Here is a 13881-nt window from a genome sequence, read left to right as displayed (position 1 = left end):
GAAATATAAAAACTACGATATCCACCGTGATTATTAATATCTACTAGTGAATAAAAAAGTGCTTTGATATAGTCTAACAACATTAATTAGAATGTCGGCCGCCAAAACGATCGCGGTGACGAATATTGAACTGAGGCCTTCGATTACGACAAAATTATGAAATAAAAAACGCTGCACTGTTACGAGTTTTCAGTCTTCTAGTAAAATTCGAAAAAAAAAATATTGTCGGCGGCCAACATCCCAATTAATGTCGTTTAAAATGCTGATTATTCGGTGTTCGTTAAAAATATTCGATTAACTCGATTCAAAAATACGATTTTGCCCGCCACTGATTACGGCGCAAGTAAATAATAATTGAATGAAAATAAAAGTTTAACTTCATAACAATAAATTCCAAGTAATAGTTTCACACCTCATGCATTCGGTCGGCGCTACATGCGAGCGTATTTTTGTTCATGTAAACCATTATGACACTACTGAAATCTGTTTTAGTTCTCTCTTAAATTAATTTTCCCGAATTTTTGATGTTTTATTTCTAAATGCGGGTACCCGATGACTACGGATTAATAGTCGATGATTGAAATACGACTTGTAAAATACACACCGTCAGGCAAAGAGAGACGGGCTACAACGTAACTGTGGAATTTCGCTGTGAATGACCATACATTTTAGTTTATTAAACGCATTACGTCGTCGTGAATTGCACTTTTGGCGCACTCTTTAAATTCATCTTAACTCCCGTTAGAAAATCCTAACTGCGCATCTGGATGCGACCATATTTAAAATGCGGTATTTATTTATTGGCTTAATCGTGTTCAACGAAACCTGCAGTTGCGACGACTTACGACAATATAAAATCATTACAACTCAAAATTACCGCGTCAATCCGCGGACATGAAATGGAGAACAATGAAACCACGTGTAACAACAACGATTCCGCCCCACCGAAGGCCTGTCACTCTGATTCTTTTTAAAGTTTCACCGTTTAAAATATCCCAAGATATGGACAAAATACGAACGATTGTAATTTAAATTATTGCAAAAAAAATCGATTTTACCTACTATTATGGTATATATTTTGAAGAAATCCTAACATAACACCAAATTTTGTGCTTCACAATGTCTAAAAAGCGTTTTCAATCTGCTGCGAGACTGCTAAAACAAAACCTATGGTGATATCTTTCGTTTTAGATTTTAGTTTTATTATTTTATAATGCCGCTTTTCAATCAAGAAATTGGGTTGCGGATTCACCTCTTTATCATTTATCTCTTCACCGATTTTTATAATATAGTATTCTAACTTGTTTGTGATGAATGTAAATTAGAAAGATTCAAAAGATTTTAATAACATACTTGCTCTTTAGACTCGATTCATCCACCTCTCTCAGTAATGCATAATCTGACAAATACCTCCGCGTGTCTTTTGATGTAATGATAAACTGTCTTTTCCGCTTTCAAGAAGAGTTTCGGAAAGCTGAAATTTATGCGAGATAATGAAATGTAGGTAAATTTTGTATAATATTGATTTGATTAAACATAGTTGTTCGTACTATGTCATTATTAAGTTTTAAGTTTATAAGTTACGGAAAATGTAATTTGACAGGAGCACGGAGAAGCTATGCTTATACTTTGGTGACCGTACATTTGAACCCACGTACATTTGAACTCATGTGTATATCCACGGGTTCAATCTATATGCGGGTGCTAAAATCCATGGGTTAGGGTTAGTGTGGGTTCAACTATCCGTAAAACAAAAAAAATCCATAGGTGCAATAGCATACTGGTGCAATTGCCATGGGTTCAAATGTACGTGGGTTCAAATGTAATGGAACCTTATACTTTGAATACATAAAATAAAAATATTAATTTTCATTTCATTCACTAATTATTCACAGATTTCCTCCTAATTTACAAACATTACTTTGGAATGATCTGTAGGGGTATAATATTGCAACACATCATATAAACTATATTTATATTTATTGGAAAGCACGTTGAAAATACGGCTACATATTTAAGAAATGAAAATATCGAAAATAAGGCGGAAAAGATAAAATTTAACAAATGTTTCTGTTTCTAATTACCTTTACGCCCCTCAAAAAATTGCCCACGCCATTGTGATAAGCTGTGCTTATTCTAAAGATACAAAGACGACAACTTGTACTGATATTCAATTACGTTCATTCTTACATTATTTGCAGATTTTTAACATTATAAATATTACTTATTCGGAATGATCTGTCAGTATGCTATGTTGTATCTCATTATCTAAATCTTAACTAGTTTACCTTCAAGTGTTCTATAGTCTTTCCTTCCCAGCGACTTCCTGAAAATATACGTCTATAAATAACTTCAGCCACAGACATTGTGGACATTATATATATATATATATTTATATAAGAACATGATACATCATAACTAGGAAACAAACTATAGAGAAATAAGGAATATATTTCCAGATTCGAACACTTATGAACATGGGACGGTATGATTACTAAGGCTACTAGCAATAATGATGGATATAGGCTGACTATAGTAGATTTACAATAGGTGGGATCTCATGTATATAGTAACCTTGGAAATTTTAGTTTGGGACACAAATCACATTGTCAACCAGTACTAAAAGGTGCACGATTCCCGGTTATATTGATGCATATTGATGCACTTGATTCTACTAACTCATATACCTAATATCGTTATTGGAAACTTAATGCCATTTCAGTTCGAAACACATGTGAATACGAATGTCATGGTTAACTAGTACCAAAAGGGGTAAGATACACGATTAAATTAAGTCAAGTCAAGTTTATTCTTTCCAACCAGTAAAATGTATCACAATCATAAAATACGGAACAAAAAAAATTTACACAGTTCTACTGGGGAAGGGACGTCGCGGGGAAGCAAACTGTTTATCGAGCAGCGACACCCAAGTTCCTAACATCTAATTAAAAAAGTAAGAATTCTAGAGTTTTTAAGCTGCTCTATCTTATACTGACGGTGAGTGCCGTATTAAAGAGACCATTCAGTAGAGATTATATAGGAGAGTTTATATTAATTAAGCTCTCCTTAATACACGTGATTGACATAACATGACGTGACCCGCACTAACAATAGGGAAAATATGACACATATCTTTATGTCTCTATTTTTATAGTTATGAACATGGATAGTATGATAACTCAGGACTTTTACCAAGGGGATGAGAACCAAAAAATTTACACTTGATTGAATATAATTTATACAGTATCGTTTTTGGAAATTTTAGTTGGGACACATTTTGAAACTGTAATTTTTAGAAAATTTCATTTGACAGACAAACCAAATCTGAGCTTATACTCAATATATTGAAAGTAATAATTTGTCTTTATATCATTTATTTATAGATATCTAAATTGAAAAGATTTCAAATGATTTGATTACATACTTGATCTTCAGACTTGATAGGCCTCCATCTCACTCAGTGATGAAAAGCTGGCACTTGACGAACTTCTTCTGGTACAATGATAAATTGTCCTGTCAACTTTCAAGCAGTGTTTTAAAAAGCTGAAAATCAATATATATATGTTATGATTTTGTGTGAGCCAATTCAAAATTTGAATTAAACTAAATTTCGTTGCGCCAACTATGTCATTTTCAGGTAGTTAATTCACACAAATGCTATTTGACAGAGACTCTGCAAAGCAAAAAATATACGTTAGTTTCAATAAAATACGTAACGGATAAATTTCGACATTTGATTTCATGAAAGCCAAACTTTTCTCCAATTTTTTTTCTAAAATACACAAAACTAAAAATATTTAGACGAATAAAATTTATTCAGCGATTGCCATTAAATTTCAAAAATTATAGATTACCATAGAAATTGCTTTTTCATAGACTCTACGTTACTGGTATATATATGTAATCATTCAATTTCATAAATTCAGCCGAATATTTTATAACATATCAGGTGTAGTTTTCAAACTGAACAAGTTGCAAATATTACAATAACAGTAAAATACTCAATGAAGTTTTATAACTGTTTCATGGAGTATATGACGAATTGCCCCTGATCAGTAACTTGTAGAATTATCACATTGTTCACGGTAGGTATCGCAAACTGGGGATCGCTATATCCAGCAGAGAAGCGAGCAACGGATTTTGGGGGTCGCAAAGAGTACACCAATTTGATACAAGGTACTATATATTTATAGTACTTTTTCGGACTTCTGCTCCAAAACACAATTATTGAAAAATTTACAAAATCTCAATCTTACAATTTCGATAGAATGCACAGGATCAAATAAGCAGCGTAACAATGTTGGCTCGCATCGAAAATATAAATATAAATATATATATGTGAAAATATGAATCTTACAATTTCGAGGGATTTGATATGATATTTGATGTCATACGAGTTTTTTAAGTTTGCAGAAAAAGAGTATATATCTACTTTAAACATTACATTGACGTCCATTACATTATACTAGAGATTCCAACTAAGAGATGTACCGATACCTTTTGTCGCCGATACCAATTCGACAACAACGATAAAATGACGATATTAATATTTTAAAGCAGAAATTGCCTACATTTACATGCTATGTAATTATATCCCAGGTGTGCAGTCGAAACAAGTTAAAGTAACAGTTTGCAAGATTTATTCATGCCACACAATTTTTCAGATTTGAAAAAGACATATTTCAGATAAAAAGAAATTAATGTTTTGGATCCTGATACGTTTTTTTATTTAAATATATTGCACACTGATGTTAATTTTATCGGTGTTCGGTTAGAAAACTCATCGGGTTTGGCTACTGTAGGCCTAGGTGGTAAAATAAACAAATGTTCACTCATTCTATCCAACTGATAAATCGAGTTGCGTGCGCAGAATGTTATGCCATTATAACGTCGTATTTTGTATTTTGCACATCGAAAAATTCACATTCGATATATTTCTTCATAATTTCCATGTAATGTTAAAATTGTCAATATAAAAAATAGGTTGCAATAATAGCCAAATTAGTAGAGCTAGTTGGGCTGATAAATGGCTTAAATCAGGTCATAATCATATTCCCGTTTCTATTCGCGCGGTTGGGAAACAGCATTGCTCCTACCTAACGAGGCTAATACCGCGAACACGATCACTCCAAGCAAAAATAATCTAATATCAGTATTTCAACCTACTTTGTAAAACATTCAGAAATAGATTAAAAGTTTAATTATCTTGAAAATATCAGTATACATTTAGCCGATATCGATACGAATACCGATTCCAAAAAATTGCCGATATTATCGATACCCAATACCTTTTACAGAAAGCATTTTATTTTAGTTTTGACCAGCACTGGCTGCATGTATAACGACATGGATGTTTGTTTTAAGCAGAAGTTAAAACACTCATTTCAAGCATTCCAAACCGAAATTAAAATAAATGATAAGTCAATATACCGTAATTAATGATAAATAAAAATCTAGTAAATAATACAATAATATGAACATTTGGTAAAAAATCACTATTCAAGACGGACAAAATTATTGCAAAATGAACATATCATATTGGGTTAGTTTCGATGTCCTCTGATTTGACTTAAAATTATTCTAATTTGAATCAAGCATCAAAATTAGAACCAAGCTGAGTATAAAATGCGACTATCAGAAGATACCCCGTAAGTTACAATGACATTATATTTTCGTGGCATCAAGATACCAGAACAACACAACACAACGCAAAGAACTACAGAAACAAATGTTCGTAGAAGTATGTAATGGACAGACATTTTTCCTCTTTACAGGTATCCCATAAATTCCTCTTTATATTGTTAACGGCGTTCTATATTTTGTACAAAACCCAAAAAGGGTTTATTTGATTTGGGAGATTCGTTTTCCTATATGACTTAGATTTATAGTCACGTTAACATATTTTTGAATATGATTTTAAAACAATCGCACTACAAATAGGAGTTTTAGGATGTACCTACATGAAAGCCAGTAGAATCCGCATTTTTATTTTTTTAGAAGCTCAAACTGATATGATTTTGTCACAATTACATCCACAGTTAGTTGGACGTGTTTTAACCTAAAATATTCTAATACTCTCCAACATTAAAATTAGAAGCAAGTTAAAGTAGTAAGTAGAGTTAAATTAAGCAAGTTAAAGTAGAGTTTATAAATGTCCACTTATTAGCAGAGGTTCAGCTAAAATAGAAGAACAAACGAAGGCTTAAATAATATGACTCGGCATGTGTGCAATGTAAATTGGATATTTTCTGCCTTGCCAGCCTGTTTGGGACTGTTTTCTATGCGCTGGAAAATATGAATATCCAGTGTAAGCGTCAAATATACAACAGTGCAGCCTACAACAGATTTAGCAACTAATCACAAGAAATCTTTTTTTTTACTACATTGAATACCCGACAGCCAGACTGCACCTTCTGAAAAGGAGTCTGAACAACAACCGTTGGTATATCGAGCGCACAAACCGAGGATAAACAGATCGAGCAATAATCAAACACAGGAATTTGGAATTTGATAACAATCATAAACTATATGAAATGTGTTGTACAGAGTCAAACCAAAATGTGAAATAAAAAACTAGCCTTGACAAAATGAAAAATTTGAAATGTTAGGAACTCCGGAAAAACATACGATTGAGCGAGGGATTAATAAATATGACCTGGCATGCGTGCAGTGTAACTAAGATTTTTCTTAAAACATTTTAACTTTTCGTTCAAAAATAAACCATTTCAACACACATATTAGAAACTATGAATATTCAGTGTCAACGTCGGATAAATAACAATTCAGCTAATAAAACAGAACTATTCTAAAGTATTCGCAATCCCTAATTAAGAACAAACTGATCAGTGTCGTTGCGACAAAATCAGAAAATTCTGAAAATTTAATAAAAAGTCCTCATGTTGCGTGCTTTCAAATCTACCAATTTATTACGCTTCATCGGAGAATTAGAAGTGACCATTTCATTTTTTTCTTAAATTCGTGGAAACGTCCACCGCTTTTTTGTTAATACGTTTTCTTCATTTCCCCAATATTTAGCTTAACATTCTTACTTTGCATCTTTACTGTTTTTCTCAAAGTAAAAAACAATTCACATCATTTAGCATTCGCAAATGTATTTTTTTGGGGCTAAGACATTCACGCGACAATGACTTAGAAATGAATTATTATTTATCAGAATTTTTGGATTTAAATAAAAATTTACCAAACACAAATCTGGGTCGGGCATTCAATTCAATTCAACGAAAGCATTTATTTCAAAGAACACCCCCGAATGCAGATTCAAATTTTTTAATTTCTCCTAACCCGAAACCTAAACCAAGCTGGACAACAACTAATTTGTTATTTTAAAGCTTTAAGTTAACGACGGATTTAAATTTAATTCAATGGAAGCATTAATTTCAAATCAAATGTCTCATTTTCCAAAGAAACAGTCATTCCGAACTTTTCCGATCTAGCGGGTAAATATTTGAATATTCCATTACATCGAGGACTAATATAAACGAGAATATCGGTCAGAGACCAAAGACTTATCGATCGAAAGTTAGGGGATCCCCAAAACAGCGCTCTTACGCCATAGTGACACCTTGTGTCCCATCACTAATTAATTAATACCTCGCTAATTATACGACATAATTCATCCAAAATCAATAGGCTTCTGGTACGCCATATGGTGAATGCACATGCAAAATCTGGAGCAGATTCAATTGCGCTTTCATGAGATATCAAGTGCATCTAACAGACAAACAGACGAATACCTATCAACATACTTACCGATAAAAATCGATAAGTAACGAGAGAGCTGTGCTCAAATATATGCACACGTCACAAGGTGTCGCTATTTTTTATTCTGACCCACAAAAAACGCGAATATCTTGAAGTCCACAGAAATTTTTGAAATAAGTAAAAGTAATAGCCTTCTGGCAAAAAAATCAATCTTTAACCACTGAAAATTTCAAAGCAATTGGTCCAGTATTCGAAAAGGTAAGCGATTTCATCATGACGAAAGAGAAGAATACTAACAAGAACAACAACGTAATAGTGAAACGATCGTTATGTACACTGACGTGTCCAAAAAGTTAATTCAACAAAAACTTGCGGTGGCACAATGTGGTATTCGAAGATGGTAAATTTTACAAAAAAATGATTGATTTCAGAAAAAATTTAATTATTTCGATCTAATTTCGGCTTGGGGGTTAAAATTTTAATGTACCAATAATTTTTCGAACTATGACATTATGTGAACTATATGAACTAAGTTTTGGGTTTATGAATGACCGCAAATGTAATTGGATAAATTAGATATGAATTGGATTTATATTTAAACAAATCTATTCGTACCTGTCTGCTCTAGTGATATGGCAACATCAAATAAAATAATACACCGTAAATTTTCCAAATTCTAAACCCTAACCATTCCGAGCCTGTCGAACCCCTGCGCTATCCTGAAAGCTCCCGCCAAACCCCATTGTACCAGATGGTTGAAATTAGGAGCCCAATTAAGACTTTATAAAAGGGAAACATAATTTTGTGCAAGGTTATAGAAAATGAAAAGATTCAGGTTGAAAACCCTTGGTTTGCCATAGCAACCGAAGATGTTTCAAAGTCATAAGCAGAAAGCATCAAAAGGCACTATCATATAAGCACAAACACCAAAGCGCGCGACATCCGTGAAGATGACGGGTTCACTAAAACTTACAAACTTACAACTGCGCAACGCTATACAAACAGCAACGCTAATTTATAAGTTGTTGAACGTGTAAGTTTAAATATCTGAGATGAACTGTAGTTAAATTTGCATAATTAGTAGACGATGTGATAGAAATTCCCATAATAGAAAACTGTTTCAATTAAAGGAACTTCTTCGAACCCCTGGTACCCCTACAAAAAACAAAAAGTCGATTGAACCATGGTTAAAAACTACTCTTCTAGACTATTGAAAAACTAACAAAACGCTATGGCAACGAAATAAACCCATAAAGTACGAATACAATAAATACTATAAAATGAGGCCCGACCAATTGTAATAATGCAGCCGCAATTGCCCCATTACCAGTATTATAATCCCATTGCTGGCGGACTGCCGCATACTTCGATACTTGTCAAACGATGGGAGAACCCCCAAAAGGAAACATAACCCGCGTCTTTTCGGGAATTGTGCATACGAAATTAACAAAGCAGAAACATCTATTGCATACCAGCTAAAAACTGCACATCTTCCGTGAACTAGCGGGTGGAAACCATTGCATTATATGACTTTATGAAATTATATAAATAAAATTTGGCGGAATATTATGGACATCTTGTGAGGATAATTCAAATATTTGCAGTTCTTCCTGACTAGCGGGATTTAACATGATATATCAGTTTATACCTGACAAAATATGAATTGAAAGATTTATAAGATTTCATACTTGCTCTTTACTCTTTACACTATATAAGCTTTCATCTCTCTCCGTGAGGCACCAGACTAATAACAATGTCCGTTTGATGCAATGACTCTTTCAAGCAGTGATTTAAAAAACTGAAAATAAATATATAGTTTCAATAATAAGTTTTGGAGTTACAAATCACAAAAAATGAATGCTTATTAACAGAAGTAAAGCAAAGGTAAACTTATATTAAAAATGCATAAACAATATTATTTTGACCACGTAGAAATGTCAGTATTGCCGATTTATTCATGTAGTTAGTATCAATAAAAAAAAGTGTTTTAACAAAGCTGAGTTACGTGAACATTCAACACCAAGTATTGTAGTGATTACCAATTTGCGAAGTTCTTTAATTATTATTTAATACGAAAGTAACACCGACACGATCTAAAATTAAACGCATAGAAATGTCCAACTATCCGCTTCACAAATATCGCACCCCGAGGTTAATAAAAATGATATTGTTCGCTTAAAATTGGAACCGTAATTTACAAACTGTGATAAAAATCCTACACACAGAAGATAGAAATCATAATAAAATTTATTTGTGTTGCGAATGCACTTGTTGCCCCTCTTTGTCGATGTGAACTCACAATCATGTCCGAAATATAAAAACTACGATATCCACCGTGATAATCAATATCTACTAGTGAATAAAAAAGTGCTTTGATATAGTCTAACAACATTAATTAGAATGTCGGCCGCCAAAACGATCGCGGTGACGAATATTTAACTGAGGCCTTCGATTACGACAAAATTATGAAATAAAAAACGCCGCACTGTTACGAGTTTTCAGTCTTCTAGTAAAATTCGAAAAAAAAAAAAATATTGTCGGCGGCCAACATCCCAATTAATGTCGTTTAAAATGCTGATTATTCGGTGTTCGTTAAAAATATTCGATTAACTTGATTCAAAAATACGATTTTGCCCGCCACTGATTACGGCGCAAGTAAATAATAATTTAATGAAAATAAAAGTTTAACTTCCTAACAATAAATTCCAAGTAATAGTTTCACACCTCATGCATTCGGTCGGCGCCACATGCGAGCGTATTTTTGTACATATAAACCATTATGACACTACTGAAATCTGTTTTAGTTCTCTCTGAAATTAATTTTCCCGAATTTTTGATGTTTTATTTCTAAATGCGGGTTCCCGATGACTACGGATTAATAGTCGATGATTGAAATACGACTTGTAAAATACACACCGTCAGGCAAAGAGAGACGGGCTACAACGTAACTGTGGAATTTCGCTGTGAACGACTAGACATTTTAGTTTAATAAACGCATTACGTCGTCGTGAATTGCACTTTTGGCGCACTCTTTTAATTTCATCTTAACCCCCGTTAGAAAATCCTAACTGCGCCCCTGGATGCGACAATATTTAAAATGCGGTATTTATTGGCTTAATCGTGTTCAACGAAACCTGCAGTTGCGACGACTTACGACAATATAAAATCATTACAACTCAAAATTACCGCGCCAATCTGCGGACATGAAATGGAGAACAATGAAACCACGTGTAACAACACCGATTCCGCCCCGCCGCAGGCCTGTCACTTTGATTCTTTTTAAAGTTTCACCGTTTGAAATATCCCAAGATATGGACAAAATACGAACTATTGTAATTTAAATTATTGCAAAAAAAATCGATTTTACCTACTATTATGGTATATATTTTGATGAAATCCTAACATAACACCAAATTTTGTGCTTTACAATGTCTAAAAAGCGTTTTCAATCTGCTGCGAGACTGCTAAAACAAAACCTATGGTGATATCTTTCGTTTTAGATTTTAGTTTTATTATTTTATAATGCCGCTTTTCAATCAAGAAATTGGGTTGCGGATTCAGCTCTTTATCATTTATCTCTTCCCCGATTTTTATAATATAGTATTCTAACTTGTTTGTGATGAATGTAAATTAGAAAGATTCAAAAGATTTTAGTAACATACTTGCTCTTTAGACTCGATTCATCCACCTTTCTCAGTGATGCATAATCTGACAAATACCTCCGCGTGTCTTTTGATGTAATGATAAACTGTCTTTTCCGCTTTCAAGAAGAGTTTCGGAAAGCTGAAATTTATGCGAGATAATGAAATGTAGGTAAATTTTGTATAATATTGATTTGAATAAACATAGTTGTTCGAACTATGTCATTATTAAGTTTTAAGTTTATAAGTTAAGGAAAATGTAATTTGACATGACACTTATGAACATGGGACGGTATGATTACTAAGGCTACTAGCAATAGGGATGGATATAGTAGATTTACAATAGGTGGGATCTCATGTATATAGTAACCTTGGAAATTTTAGTTCGTGACTCAAATCACATTGTCAACCAGTACTAAAAGGTGTACGATTCCCGGTTATACTGATGCATATTGATGCACTTGATTCTACTCACTCATATAATATCGTTATTGGAAACTTAATGCCATTTCAGTTCGAAACACATGTGAATATGAATGTCTTGGTTTACTAGTACCAAAAGGGGTAAGATACACGATTAAATTAAGTCAAGTCAAGTTTATTTTTTCCAACCAGTGAAATGTATCACAATCATAAAATACGGAACAAAATAAATTTACACAGTTTTACTGGGGAAGGGACGTCGCGGGGAACCAAACTGGCTATCGAGCAGCGACACCCAAGTTTCTAATATCTAATTAAAAAAGTAAGAATACTAGAGTTTTCAAGCTACTCTATCTTATATTGACGGTGAGTGCCGTATGAAAGAGAACATTCAGTAGAGATTATATAGGAGAGTTTATATTAATTAAGCTCTCCTCAATACACGTGATTAGGCATAACATGACGTGACCCGCACTAACAATAGGGAAAATATGACACATATCTTTATGTCTCTATTTTTATAGTTATGAACATGGATGGTATGATAACTCAGGACTTTTACCAAGGGGATAAGAACCAAAAATCACAACTTACTAAATCTAAATCTTACAATTTCGATAGAATGCACAGGATCAAATAAGCAGCGTAACAATGTTGGCTCGCATCGAACTATTTAGCATTTTAAACGTGAATGTGGGTCTTACTCTTTTGGACTTTTGATTCGAAGGACTATTATTAAAACTTGTGAAAATATAAATCTTACAATTGGTGACCGTACATTTGAACCCACGTACATTTGAACCCATGTGTATATCCGCGGGTTCAATCTATATGCGGGTGCTAAATCCCATGGGTTAGGGTTGGTATGGGTTCAACTATCCGTAAAACAAAAAAAAATTCCACATGTGCAATAGCATGCAGGTGCAATTGTCATGTGTTCAAATGTACGTGGGTTCAAATGTAACGGAACCCTTACAATTTCGAGGGAAAAAACACGATCAAATAAGTGGCATAACGATGCCGACTTTGATCGCAAGACCCGAGACGCGGTGCGCTCGCATCTAATTGTTTAGCATTTTAAACGAAAACAGTGGTATGCAGGAATAAAATATGCGCCGAAAGTCAAATAAAATGTTTAAATGATATTTACTAGTATTATTCCTCGTTCGTTACTTTGTGTCTTTGAATCTTCAACCTTTAATTGTTCTGCATCTGAAAAAAAAGTTAAGATATTGTTAAATAAACTGTCGCAGAATTCTCTTGCATAATAAATGAACAGTGGGGGCCCTATCTGATCTTTTGCACAAAGCTCCCGCCACGTTTTAAAATGAAATATTAGTAATTATCCATCTGGGGTTAGGAATGATTTAAAGAATTTCCAGTGCAATCTGCATTCCTAACTTAAACTGGATAATTACGAATTCTCTTATGTGGAACGTTGGTACAGCGATCGGTAGTATTCGTACCAAGATGGCGCACAACCTGAACCCTAACCAGGTACACATACTGTGTTCAGGTTGTGCACCATCTTGGTACGAATACTATGGGAGCACCCTATACACAATAAAATATGAAAGTGAAAAGGCTACGGCGAATCTCTAATAAACCATTGATTTTGCGCTACATTTGCGAAAGTTTTGAAAGTTATGCATTACATTCATGTAAATCTTACCATGTTGAATGCAGCTTACGTAGTGACGTAGATCAGTATATTACGTTTAAATTTCTTAATAGGATAAGGGTATATATTGCCATATAGCTTTTAAGTTCGACCAGTTGTGAGAAAACGATGGAACCCGATGTTAGTGAGTTCGATACAAAAGAGAATCACCCACCAATCTAGACTTCTGTATTAGGTTAATAATTCTAATTCGTATGAGCCCAAAAACCTCTAATTTACCACTTATACAATAGAAAAATGAAAGCAATAGAATAGTAATGAAAACAATAAGTATAAAGAACATTTAGCTCACCTGAATATTGTTTCGAACTCGCTGTCATAACCCAACAGTCAGTTTATCCATACATCCTACACAAAATCAAACCTCATCCTACGACAAACATTTGTGACTGCGATGTCGCTTGTGGCTTCCCG

The 13881-nt window shown here is 33.6% G+C and overlaps 1 long non-coding RNA gene across 1 annotated transcript in view; it reads right to left on the bottom strand.

The window, feature by feature from the left end:
• The window catches only part of LOC144431179 (uncharacterized), a 48312-nt gene extending 34431 nt beyond the window's left edge, over positions 1 to 13881 (bottom strand). The window contains exons 1-2 of the long non-coding RNA XR_013479853.1: positions 13760 to 13881; positions 12937 to 12998 (exon numbers count right to left, since the gene is read on the bottom strand). This is a non-coding gene — a long non-coding RNA (uncharacterized LOC144431179). The remainder of the gene's footprint in view (positions 1 to 12936; positions 12999 to 13759) is intronic.

The sequence above is a fragment of the Styela clava genome, chromosome 13 (assembly GCF_964204865.1).
Source record: "Styela clava chromosome 13, kaStyClav1.hap1.2, whole genome shotgun sequence".
NCBI classification, from domain to species: Eukaryota; Metazoa; Chordata; class Ascidiacea; order Stolidobranchia; family Styelidae; genus Styela; species Styela clava.
This window is presented reverse-complemented; position numbering and strand designations above follow the sequence as displayed.